This window comes from Equus quagga, unplaced genomic scaffold (assembly GCF_021613505.1).
Source record: "Equus quagga isolate Etosha38 unplaced genomic scaffold, UCLA_HA_Equagga_1.0 153_RagTag, whole genome shotgun sequence".
NCBI lineage: Eukaryota > Metazoa > Chordata > Mammalia > Perissodactyla > Equidae > Equus > Equus quagga.
In genome coordinates this window covers 2,280,631-2,291,904 of record NW_025796915.1, presented here as the reverse complement: position 1 = coordinate 2,291,904, position 11,274 = coordinate 2,280,631, and the positions used below count along the sequence as shown (strand labels likewise).

At 52.3% G+C, this 11,274-nt stretch overlaps 1 protein-coding gene across 2 annotated transcripts in view; it reads right to left on the bottom strand.

The window, feature by feature from the left end:
• Positions 1-381, bottom strand: part of LOC124233059 (cytochrome P450 1A1) — a 6,087-nt gene extending 5,706 nt beyond the window's left edge. The window contains exon 1 of one of the 2 annotated variants that reach the window (XM_046650110.1): positions 268-381. The gene's annotated coding sequence lies outside the window, so the exon portion shown is untranslated. The remainder of the gene's footprint in view (positions 1-267) is intronic. The other variant, XM_046650111.1, reaches the window with a different exon arrangement.
• Between the last annotated feature and the right edge of the window lie 10,893 nt (positions 382-11,274).

Below are 11,274 nucleotides of genomic sequence, written 5' to 3'. Positions count from 1 at the left end.
TCAGTGGGGGATGGAGCTGGAGCCTGGTCCTAGAGTTCTGAGAGGGGGGCCATCTATATCCAGATTTCTCGTACTAGCTGTGGGACCTTGGGCAGGTCCTGCCCTTCCCCGGGCCACAGTTTCCCCCCTAGGGAGCTGGACTGCCTGGTCACTAAGGACCTCCTTTTTTGAGGTTCTAGGCCAGTGGCTTCCCAGAAAGACCTAGAGGCGTCAAAATTTTCTTTTTATTAGGAGGGAAGGGGCAAGCCAAAAGCCCCCAGCACTCACCTACGGCTGTGAGGAGGTACTGAGCTGAGCTGGGAAGAGTGATCTCTGGAACCAGGGACCTCAAAGAGATAAGGGAAAGCTCCAAGGAACCGACACCTTCAGGGTGAGGGTGAAGGCACTGCCACCTTTATGGGCAGCTTGTGCGTGTGGCCACGCCCCCTGAAGTGCCGGGATGGGACAGAGGGAGGTGCCGGTCTAGGGGGGATGGTGGCTCTAGGATAGAGGGGAAGCGGGGAGGGACGGGAGGGAGGTAGATGCAGGGGGTCAGGTGAGAACCCACTATAGGGACTCCTCATCCAAGTGCTGGCACGTTAAGGGGTGAGAGCTGGGGACACTTGAGACCCCCAGTTCCAAGGTACCTCATGGACAGCGCAGAGTTCAGCTGAGGAGGAGATTTAAGGGAGAAGTCCCAGGACTGCCCTAAGAAAGGGTATGGGGAGCCTCCATCTTTGGGTTCGGGGTCCCCTCACTCTCATTTTTGCACTCACTGGAACACTGGGCGTGTAAGTGCCTCCCCCTCACTACTAGCGGACGGGGGGTCCAGGCAGGCAGGGGCGGGGCTGCCTGGTGATGACCTCTTTCCCCTGGGTTACTGAGTCCAGGCTCGCGTGAGAAGCGCGGCGACCCCAGTCCTGAGGTCACTGGGGCCGGAAAGCCAAAGGCGCCAATGGACTGGCCCGGTCCCCTGGAGCCCCCAGAGCCTGGGCGGCTAGCACAAGTCCGCGCTCCCTGACCGAGCGGCGGGAATGGATGGAGAACGCGCATTCTCGCTGAGCGCTCAGTGAGCGCTTGGCGCCACCTCTAGGGCCACTTTGGAATGCTGCAAACCAGGGGTACCTCCAGCCGGGACCCAGAGGCCTTCGAGGTTCCCACTTGGCTCCCGGGGTTGCTAGCGCTAGGTGGGTAGAGAAATCGAGCGGCGATTGGGGCTGCGCGTCTAGCTCGCAGGGGTCGAGGAAAGGGTTAGAGAGAGGCCCTCGGGCCGGGCAAGAGAAGGATCCAGGGACAGAGGAGCGGGGCACCCGGCGCAGATGCTTCCCTAGGCTAGCGTGCGTATGTCTGGTACATCCCTCCAGGGGGCAGAGTTCACGGGGCCCATCCCCGCCCCACCTGGCGGGGGCGCGGTGCCCGGGTGTTGCGTGAGAAGAGCCCGGAGGCTCGCGCAGCCACCCAGCCGCCCAACTCCCCGGTCCAACGCGGGCTCCGGCACAGTCACGCGAGGGGGGAGGGGAGTCGGGGGCAGGGCTCTTAAAGGGCCAGATTCTAGCCGAGCGTGGGGGTAGGGGTGAAGGGACAGGAGCCAGCAAAGACTTGCGGGTGCACGATTGGACGGGTCCGGGGCGGGGAGTGGGGCGGTGCAAAGGGCCCAGGTTTGCGTGCGGAGCTGGGCTTTTGGCTGCAAGCTGGCGCCTGCATGTGTCCGTATTTTTGGTGAACGCCTGTGGCAGGACACGCAGCCCCAACGTCGCCCACTTCGCCCAGTTCGCCTGGCTGACTGCCTCCAACGCTGTCCCTGCCCCTGCTGAGCCCTCCCGGTGTAGCATGTCCAGAGAGAAAAAGCTGTATTTGCGTGTCTAGCTCAACCTGTCCCTAACTAAGCACATCACCTGTTCTCCCCGTCGTGCTGCGAATGTCATCGCCACCCCCTGGCCCAGGCCAGAAAACAGAGCCTCATCCGGCCCCCTACCTCTCACTCCAGTCAGATGCCACCTCATGCATTGCACAAATAATTTATCAAACGCCTACTATGTGCCAGGCACTGTTCTGGACGCTGGTGGATTGATACAGAAGCTAACAATACAGACAATGCTTCTGCTCACATGGAGCTTACTTTCTGGAATGGGGAGACAGATAATGTTCAGAGAATCTCAGAGGATGAAAAGTGCTAAAGAAAAATAAAGCAGAGAAGGGGTAGGAACCACATGGGAGCAGACTGCAATTCAAAATAGGGTGGTCAGGGTGGGCTTTACTAAGAAGATGACACTAAGCAGAGGCCGGAGTGTGGAATCAAGAATGAAGGTGCACACATCTGGAAGAAGAGTGCATGAACCTGGCAGAGGGAAGGGCAAGTTCAAAGTCTCTGTACAGTGATTCCTGAGGGAGGGAGCAGTACAGGGGCACTGGAAATGCCTAGCAGTGGTCGTGTGACTGGGGAGGCTTCCTGGAATTTAGCGCTACCAGGGGATGGGATGCTTGTGGGGGCCAGCCCTACCCCAGGTGCAGGAAGCAGCCTGTTGAGAAACATGGGACCTCCTCTGTGTGAAATGGAGACGTTGTGGAGTGTGAGCCAAGCAAGATTCCTCTGGCCATTATGCTGAGAATAGATTGAAGGAGCAAGGACACATTTCTCCACTCTGAAGTCTGTTCAGCCCCACTGCCATATCCTCAGCCAGGCCACCTCTCTGCTCCCTAGAGGACTAACAGCCTCCAGACCTGGTTCCCATTTGTCTTTCACTCCCTCGAATTCCTTCTCCACCCTGTGGCATCCAGAGTGGTCTCTTCAAAAACACAAAATCTCGGGGCGGCCGGGTGGCTTAGCAGTTAAATTCTGCTGCGGCAGCCCGGCAGCCCGGGGCTCACCAGTGGCCGCAGACCTACTCATCAAGCCGTGCTGTGGCAGGCGTCCCACATATAAAGTAGAAGAAGATGGGCATGGATGCTAGCTCAGGGCTAATCTTCCCCAGCAGAAAGAGGAGGATTGGTGGTGGATGTTAGCTCAGAGCTGATCTTCCTCAAAAAAAAAAAAAAAAAAAACCTGAAAGAATATCAAAAATGCAAAATCTCATTCCATCACCACCTTGCCCCTTCAGTAGCTCCCATCTGAACAGAAACCAGAATCTTTGGCAGAACCTAACATGTCTGCCCACCTCTACTTCTAATCTCCCCTACTTTAAGTCTCAGCTAAGACATTACTTCCTCTGGGAAGCCCCCCTGAATCCCCTCCACAGCAAGTTAGGTGTCTCCTGGTCTATGTTTCCAGCACTTCTCCACGGTAATTCTCAGGACACCTGACCCTTGCTATGACCCTGACCCAATCTATCACTTTCTTCCTCCATGTTCCAACACAGAAAACCAGCCTGTGGGAAATTGGTCTGACAAGCCAATTCCTTGCAAGATATGAACAACTGGTAAAGGAGTTAAATCTAGCTGTGTTATGGATGGGGCACGGGACCCAATGTGATGTTGAGCCCAAAGTGCTGATGCTGTAATGGTGGAATTTAGGCAACAGAACAGGCAGGAAACAAGGGAGATATTGCTGGGCTTCCGGTCCGTCCAACATCCTTCCATTCGTTCCACCTCTATGTCTCTAGCTCAGCCCAAGGAGCTTCACGGTACCCAAAAGAGGTCTGTCCTTCAATCCCAGTTTGAGCTAGAGCCACAGAGAGTAGAAAGAAACTGTGTGGAAGCTGTGGCAAGGAAGTGGGGAGCAAGGCACTCCCGGGTCCCTCATCCTGCTCTGCAGCCCAGTCTCTCCCTCGGCTCTCCAGAGTCCCCACCAATGCCCTAGCTCCAGAGAATCATGGCAGCCTGCTCATCAGGACTGGAAAACTGTCTGCTGGGGCTCCTCGCCAGGGACCCAGAAAACTCCTGCTCTTGGTAGATGTATTGCTTCACTCACATTCTCTAAGGGACCCTTGACCCCAAAGAGATTCATTATTTTGAATCTTGCCCCAGACTACCAGCAAAGCCCCAGGGGCCAAAAGCGGACAGGCTCAGACCTTGAGTCAGGGCCCCTATCTCCCAATACTCCTAGACAAGAGTCTAGCACTGGAGTTACAGGAGGCTTTGCACTTCTCATCTCCAAGCTCTGTCTCAGAAAGCTCCCAAGACACAAAGGGGCCCTCAGGAGCACTGGGCAGAGAAAGAGGGAGACAGGCAGGAGGTTAGAGGACCTTGGCCTGGAGCTGAACAGCCAATCCTGGGTCAAAGTTTGCACACCTTTGCGTGAGAAGCTCTTTGGCTAGGATTCCCTAGTGATTGATACCGGGAATGCAGAAGCAGAGGGGCAGTAGTGGGGGGAGAAGGCTCTGGGCTGGAGGGAGAGAGACAGCTGAGTGTCTTGACCCAGCAGAGTGATCCAGCCTAGAGTCTTCGGTCAGCACTGCTGAGGGCTATGTGGCAGGGGTATGAGGAGACAGCAAGACCCACAACAAACCCCAACCCCATGGTGGAAACAGGAACCATGCTCCAAACATAGCCTATGCTGAATCTGGAAATTCTACAGGAGCTGCGAGAAGGCTGAGGACCCTGGGGGAGGGGGGCTGGTGAACACACTCTCTAGGAGAGTAGAGGACTGGAGAAGAGTCATAGGGCATGAGGAGTTTAAGAAGGGCATTCCTGGCATGGGGAGGGAGTATAACACAAACAAAGAATGATAGTAGGAGGTTGGGATGAGGCAGTTTGAGAAGAGTGGCGTTTGAGTGGATGTGGAGAACTGGGATTTGTCTCCCAATGTATCCTCACCCCACCTAGCCACCCTCCACCCTACCCGAAATCTGAACCCTGAGCATCCTCTCCTCTCTACTGATACCCAGAAAGCCAGAGAGATTCGGTTTGCAGGATGCAGGGCTCAGATGGAGCCGCCCCCGCTGGTTCTCTGGCTCTTGGCTGTCATTAGAGTGGCGATACTTTCCCAGGATAATGTCGGTCTAAGCCTGTTGTCCTGGTATAATTATTAAAAGTGCCCTCTTTCACACTCAAAAGAGTCCTGGCTTGGATAACAAATCATATGGTCACCCCAGTGATAGTGGACATCTGAGGGGTTTTGTGTGCCCAGCATCCATCATCTCTTCTTCTGGCAATACCACTTTGATTGTCCTTTGGGGACTACCCCACCTCGACTCTCAGCCAGTACATTTGGTGGAGCTGATCCCACCCTAGGCTACCAGGCCGGCACATGACCCAAACTAGACCAATGAGAACTCTACGAAGGTTTTTATGAAGCTGTTAGAAAAGAGAGGTTCTCTTTCTCCAGGAGTGGCTACACTGGTTAGAAAATGTCTGGACCCACCAGTGGCCATTTTTTTTAAGAAAGCCTACTTTAGAATGATGCCCATTCAGGGGAAAGCAGAACTGGGAGGTGAGGGGAGGGAGAGAGGGATGAAACTGATAACATTGAGCACCTAGATCCAGTTATTCCTGAAGCAAATGAGATTTACCCATAGAACATCTCTGTTACGTGAATCAACATCACCATACCTCCCCTTCTCTTCCTTTCCCCTTCTTCTTCACTTCTTCCTCTTTCTCTTCTTCTTCCTCCTGCTTCCCTTTCTCCTTCTCTTCTTCTACTAGGAGTTGGGTTTGGCGACTTGTCGCTGAAAGAACTGTGACCTAAACCTGCCAGCCAGAGAGGCTTACCCAGCAGTGCTCTCTGCATGCTGAAACCTAGGCCCTTAAGACAGGCCTGGGCAGGCAGAATGGAATCCTAAGTTACTCCTGTCCAATAGTTTCCCACTGGTCTGCCCCTGTGCCCCAAATGCCACCATTAGCACCACTGTGGGAGGCTAATTTTATCTCCAGAAGACCCCATGACAGTGTGGAGGAGTTGTTGGCTGGTAGTGCCTGGAGAGAACCCATGTGAATGGCAGAGGTCATCAGATGAGTCTGTGCCACCTCGCCATGCCAGGAGCAGAGCTCACCACCCTGTCAGCTAGAGGCCCTTTTGCTGGGGATGCCCTGGGAAGAAAGCGGCCGTGGCCAAGTTCCCGGTGCGCCCCAAACTCTCCCTGCTCCTAGCTAAGGAAGAGAAGCCATTCTTTCCCCCAAGTTTGGGACAGGCTAAGTGGAAGTTTTCAGAAGGAAGTTTATGAGACATCTCAGGGAAACAGTCCTTACAATGGCCTGCATCCCCTTCCAGATGTGGCTCCCATTATATCTCCCACCTCCTTGCCTGTTACTCTCCCTCCCCCTGGCTCATTCCTCTCCAAGCACAAAAGACTCCTTGATGCTCCTAAGACACTCCAGGCAAGTCTCTGCCTAAATCCATCAGGGTCAGTCCCCGCAGGGCAGAGGGCCCCTTCAAACCAGTCACTGAAGAGGATTAAATACAGGAACCATTTACAGAGGTATGGGCAAGGTCTAGGGGAGCCAGCAAGGGACAGTGTGGCCCCAAGGCCTACAACAGCAGGGCCAGAAGTGGTGAGGGGAAAGAGCACAAAACAGACCCCAGAGAAGGTGGCCATGGAGAAACTGTGGAGAGGCGCTGTGGCCTTCAGTAGAGAGTTGCAGCTAGCACACAAAGACCCTACAGTTAGAGAGCCTAAATTCTCTGACCTCACTCTTTTCATGCCCTCGAATGTCCTGTTGGTGTCTTTTGGGGACTGAACCTAACTGGAAGCCAGAGAGCAAGGGGCCCATTACCGCAGCCCATAGAAGTCAACCTCCCAGGACTGAGAGTAGAGAGGGACGGAGAGTGTATCTGAAGAGGCAAGCGGAAGACATCCTGCACTCTGCCTCAGGACCTTTGCACTTGCTGTTCCCTCCACCTAGAAACTCTCCCTAAATTCTCTCATCTTGCTTCCTTGAATATCACCTTCTCAATATGCCTTTCTTGGCCATCCTATGTAAAACTGTTACCCTGACTCATAGTCTCTATCCCTGTTCTTGACTTGATTTTTGTTTGTAACACTTAGGAACTTCAAATATACAATGTATTTTACTTATTTATGTTGTGTATGATCTCTCTCCCTCAACTAGAATGCAAGCTCCAGCAGAGCAGGGACTTTTGTCTGTTTTGATCAATGCTTCATCAAGAGCAAACTGGCACACTGTGGATGCTAAATGAATATTTGTTAAATAAATTAATGGAAACATGTCAAACCCCTAAATAGGAAAATACACTAGGTTTGAAATAGCAGAGGCCTGGTGAAATTGTAGGTCTTGGTAGGCAGGGCACCAGGTCTCAGATGGTCAGCTCAATGGATCACTGCAGCCCGATCCTTTCTTCAGCACCCACTGGGTGAGTGCTGCCGGAAGACAGGTGACTAGGCACAGTACTGCCTTAAGAAGCTCATCTCAGTCTGGCCTGGCTCAGGCATCCTACCTTACGCCACTTTCACTCCTGTCCAGGGCCAGCATCTAGGCTAGGCCTCGCTGCTAACCACATGGCCATGGTCACCAGAAGTCCCCAACCTCTTTCAGTGTCAAAGCCTCCTGGTTCCTCTTAACGGGCACAGCTCCTCTCTGCATAGTCTGGCCCTGCCACGACCATCAGCAGGAGCAGGTTCAGTGGCCGCTCTCAGCAGAGGGCTCTGCAGGGTTGGGGCAAGAGATACGCATATTTTTTTTTATAGGACATATTTTTTTTTAATTTTTTTATTGAGTTAATGATAGGTTACAATCTTGTGAAATTTCAGTTGTACGTTATTGTCTGTCAGTCGTGTTGTAGGTGCACCCCTTCACCCTTTGTGCCCACCCCCCACCCTACCTTTCCCCTGGTAGCCACTAATCTGTTCTCTTTGTCCACATATTTAAATTCCTCGTATGAGTAAGAGATCTGCATCTTTTGATGGATGGGGAAGGGCTGTGAAGGTGCAGAGCCTGCGATGCTGCCCAGCGAAGGCAGGAAGAAGGCAGCCCAGAGGTCTGGGCGGACCTAGATAGAGGGCAGTGCAAATGAAGGCAGATCTGCTTTTTTCTTTTTCTCTTCTTCCTTCGATAGCATCAAATACAATAAATTTAGACCCACATTATGTATCAGAATTTGACTAATTCTGCAGCTTCCTTTATCATTGGGGAAATGTTTAGCAAGCCAGGGAATTGTGAAAGCAGCTTTGCAGGGAAAGGTTTGACCTCCTGAAGGGCATGTTCGGCCTGTTCAAGGGAAGGCTCTGTTTACAAGTTAGAGATGCCCTTTTAGACGTAAACACAGAGGTTTGCTGATCATGAGCCTTCTTGTCCTCTCATCAGAGCAGGGCCTCTGGGGACACTGCTTTGTCAGCCAAGAGCTCCTGGACATGCTCCCACAGTCCCTGCCAAGGAGGTGGTCTCATCCAGACCTGTTGGTGCACAGCCTGGCTGTCCCACCAGCCAGTGACAGGCCCCTCAACCAACTTAAGGACTCTTTCCCAACTACGCCATCACTTGTAGACACCCAATAGCCATGCACCCCACCTTGATTTTTCCTCCTTCCCAGTACCCTCCCCCAATTCCAGTTTTGTCCAGGTACCCTCCCTCTTCATTTCCAGAGCTATGTGCTTTTAGGGGAGGCTGACCTCAGCCCTCCAGCCTCAGGGACTGGGTACTGGCTGGTCTGAACCAGCCATTGTGGCCCCAGTTGCCTTGCTGGTGATTGGATTAAACATAGATCTGTTACAGGATTCTAGCCAATTATACGTAGGAGAATTCTGGTGGGATAGCTTTTAGGGAAGGTTTCCCCACTCTGTTTTTTTTTTTAAGATTTTATTTTTCCTTTTTTCCCCAAAGTCCCTCGGTACACAGCTGTATATTTTTAGATGTGGGTCTTTCCAGCTGTGGCATGTGGGACGCCGCCTCAGCATGGCCCAACAAGCAGTGCCATGTCCGGGCCCAGGATCTGAACCAGCGAAACCCTGGGCAGCCAAAGCAAATCTCACAAACTTAACCACTCGGCCACGGGGCCGACCCCAGGTTTCCCCACTCTTAAATAGGATGCATGGCAAGAGATGCACTCTTGTCCATCTGGTCCTTGTCATGTCTGGATGTGATGGCCAGAACTGCAGCAGCCATCTTGTGACCATAAGGGAGCCAGCTTGGGAGAAAGGCTGATATTCCAAGGATAGTAAAGCAGGAATTTGAAAAGAACCAGTTTATTATTCAGGGTCCCCACAAGAAACAGGATCCACTCAATCTGGGTCATTGAGGAGAGCTTAATAAGGAGACTATTTACAAAGGTGTAGGCAGGTTTACAAAAACCAACACAGGATAGTGTGGTACAATGTGACTAGTAACGGAGAGGAGCTCTCACTATCTGGGGCCTAAAGGGACAAGAAGGAGCTGTTTCAGAACCCAGAGAGAGACTGTAACAAGAAGAGAGCTGCCTGATGGGAGCTGTGGCCTACCATGGTGACTGGCAGGGAGGGTCTGGAGAAAAAATACCCCAAACTCCCTCTCTTCCTGCCCTCCCATCTCATGCCAATGCCTCCCATTGACTGAACCCGACAAGAAGCCAGAGGCTGGGGGAGCCCAGCGACACAGCTTGCAGAGGTCAGCCTCTCAGTGCACAGAGCAGGACAGAGAAGCAATGGGAGTGGATCTGGGGGACAAAGGATTTTTCAGCACAACCTAGGTCTGCAATTATCTTATTCATCTGTTTGCCTGCTTGCTGTCAGGCTCCTCCGTAAAGGCAGGAGCATTTATGTCTTACTCATGACTGTAAATTTCCTCCTAGAACAGTGGCGGGCAGCATAACTTATGCTCAAAGAATATGGTCGAACACCCACTATGTGACAGCCAGTGTACTAAAAATCGAGTGAACAAGAATAGTTTGCCTCAGGTTGTTCATAGTCCAGAGAAGGAGAATGAAACCAAAGCAATATGGCAGCACGGTGTTAGTGCCATGAGAGAGCTGTGCCCGGGGGAGGCTGGGAACCAGAGCGGGGGCGGGCTGCCCTGGAGGAGGTGGGCCTGGAGCTGAGCTTGGAGGATTTGCTTTAATGGAGAGATGAGAATGCTTTGTCATGAAGGCATCATAGTACTACAAAGTAGGCAAACATCTCTAACCTGGAAGCACTGTGTTTCCCTGAGATTGTTTCCTGGATAGGGAAGAAGTGGTTGGGAGGAGGGTAGGATGTTCCAGGCAGAAGGAACAGTGTGTGTGACTGCCAGAGGCAGAAAATTGGAAGAATTGTAAGAAGTTCCCTCTGCCTGGTGGGAAAGCTGCATGGGAGGGAGGGAGCAGTGGGAAATGTGAGAGAAGTGAGTAGGAACCAACTCCCACGCTGAGCTAAGGAGTTTGAACTTTGTTTTGAATGACTTAAGAAATTACTAACGTACTTTACTTAGTGATATGACATGCTCAGATCTGTGATCTCAGCAAATTCACTTGGGTGCAAATGTGGAGCACGGATTGGAGGGGTGAGGTGGGAAGGGAGCCAGAACTGCACTGCCCAATGCAGAAGCCACAAGCCACATGCAGCTACTTAAATGTAAAATTAAATAGAATTAGAAACTCAGGGGCCGGCCCCGTGGCCGAGTGGTTAAGTTCACACACTCTGCTTCGGCGGCCCAGGGTTTCACTGGTTTGAATTCTGGGTGAGGACATGGCACCACTCATTGGGCCATGCTGAGGTGGTGTCCCACATGCCACAACCAGAAGGACCTACAACTAGAATATACAACTATGTAGTGGGGGGTTTGGGGAGAAGGAGAAAAGAGAAAAAAAGAAGATTGGCGACAGATGTTAACTCAGGTGCCAATCTTAAAAAAAAAAAAAGAAGAAGAAACAGTATCTCAGTTTCACTCGCCACATTTCAAGTGCTCCACAGCCACATATGATAAGTGGCCACCCTATCAGATAGCACAGATCTAGAACACTTCCCTCATCACAGGAAGCTCTGTGGGGCAACACTGGCCCAGAGGCCCCGAGACCAGGCTGGAGGCTCCTGCAAACGTCCAGGCGGGAAGTGGTGCTGAGAGCCTGCTTCAGGACAGGGCCACAGTGATGGAGAGGAGGGGTCAGACTCAAGAGGTATTTAGGTGATAGAATCTTGAGAATGTGGTATGAGGTAAACGAGAAGAAGAGTCTTCAAGGATTCCCAGGTTTCTGACTGGGCTGATGACCCAGAGGGAAGCTGTTTGGGCAGAGAAGCGACATGATCCGTTTGGGCATAGTGAGGATGCAGTGGCAAAGGGCCTCTAGGTGGACATGTGCAGCAGGTGATTGGATGTCCACGACTGAAGCTCCAGGTCCATGCTAGAGAATTGTGAGACCCTCAGCTTTAATTATTCACCTGTGCTTCCCATAGCACCTGTGTCCACAAAGGTCTTTCCTCTCTACCAGGTCTGGGCACAGAGATGGACGGAACTCGG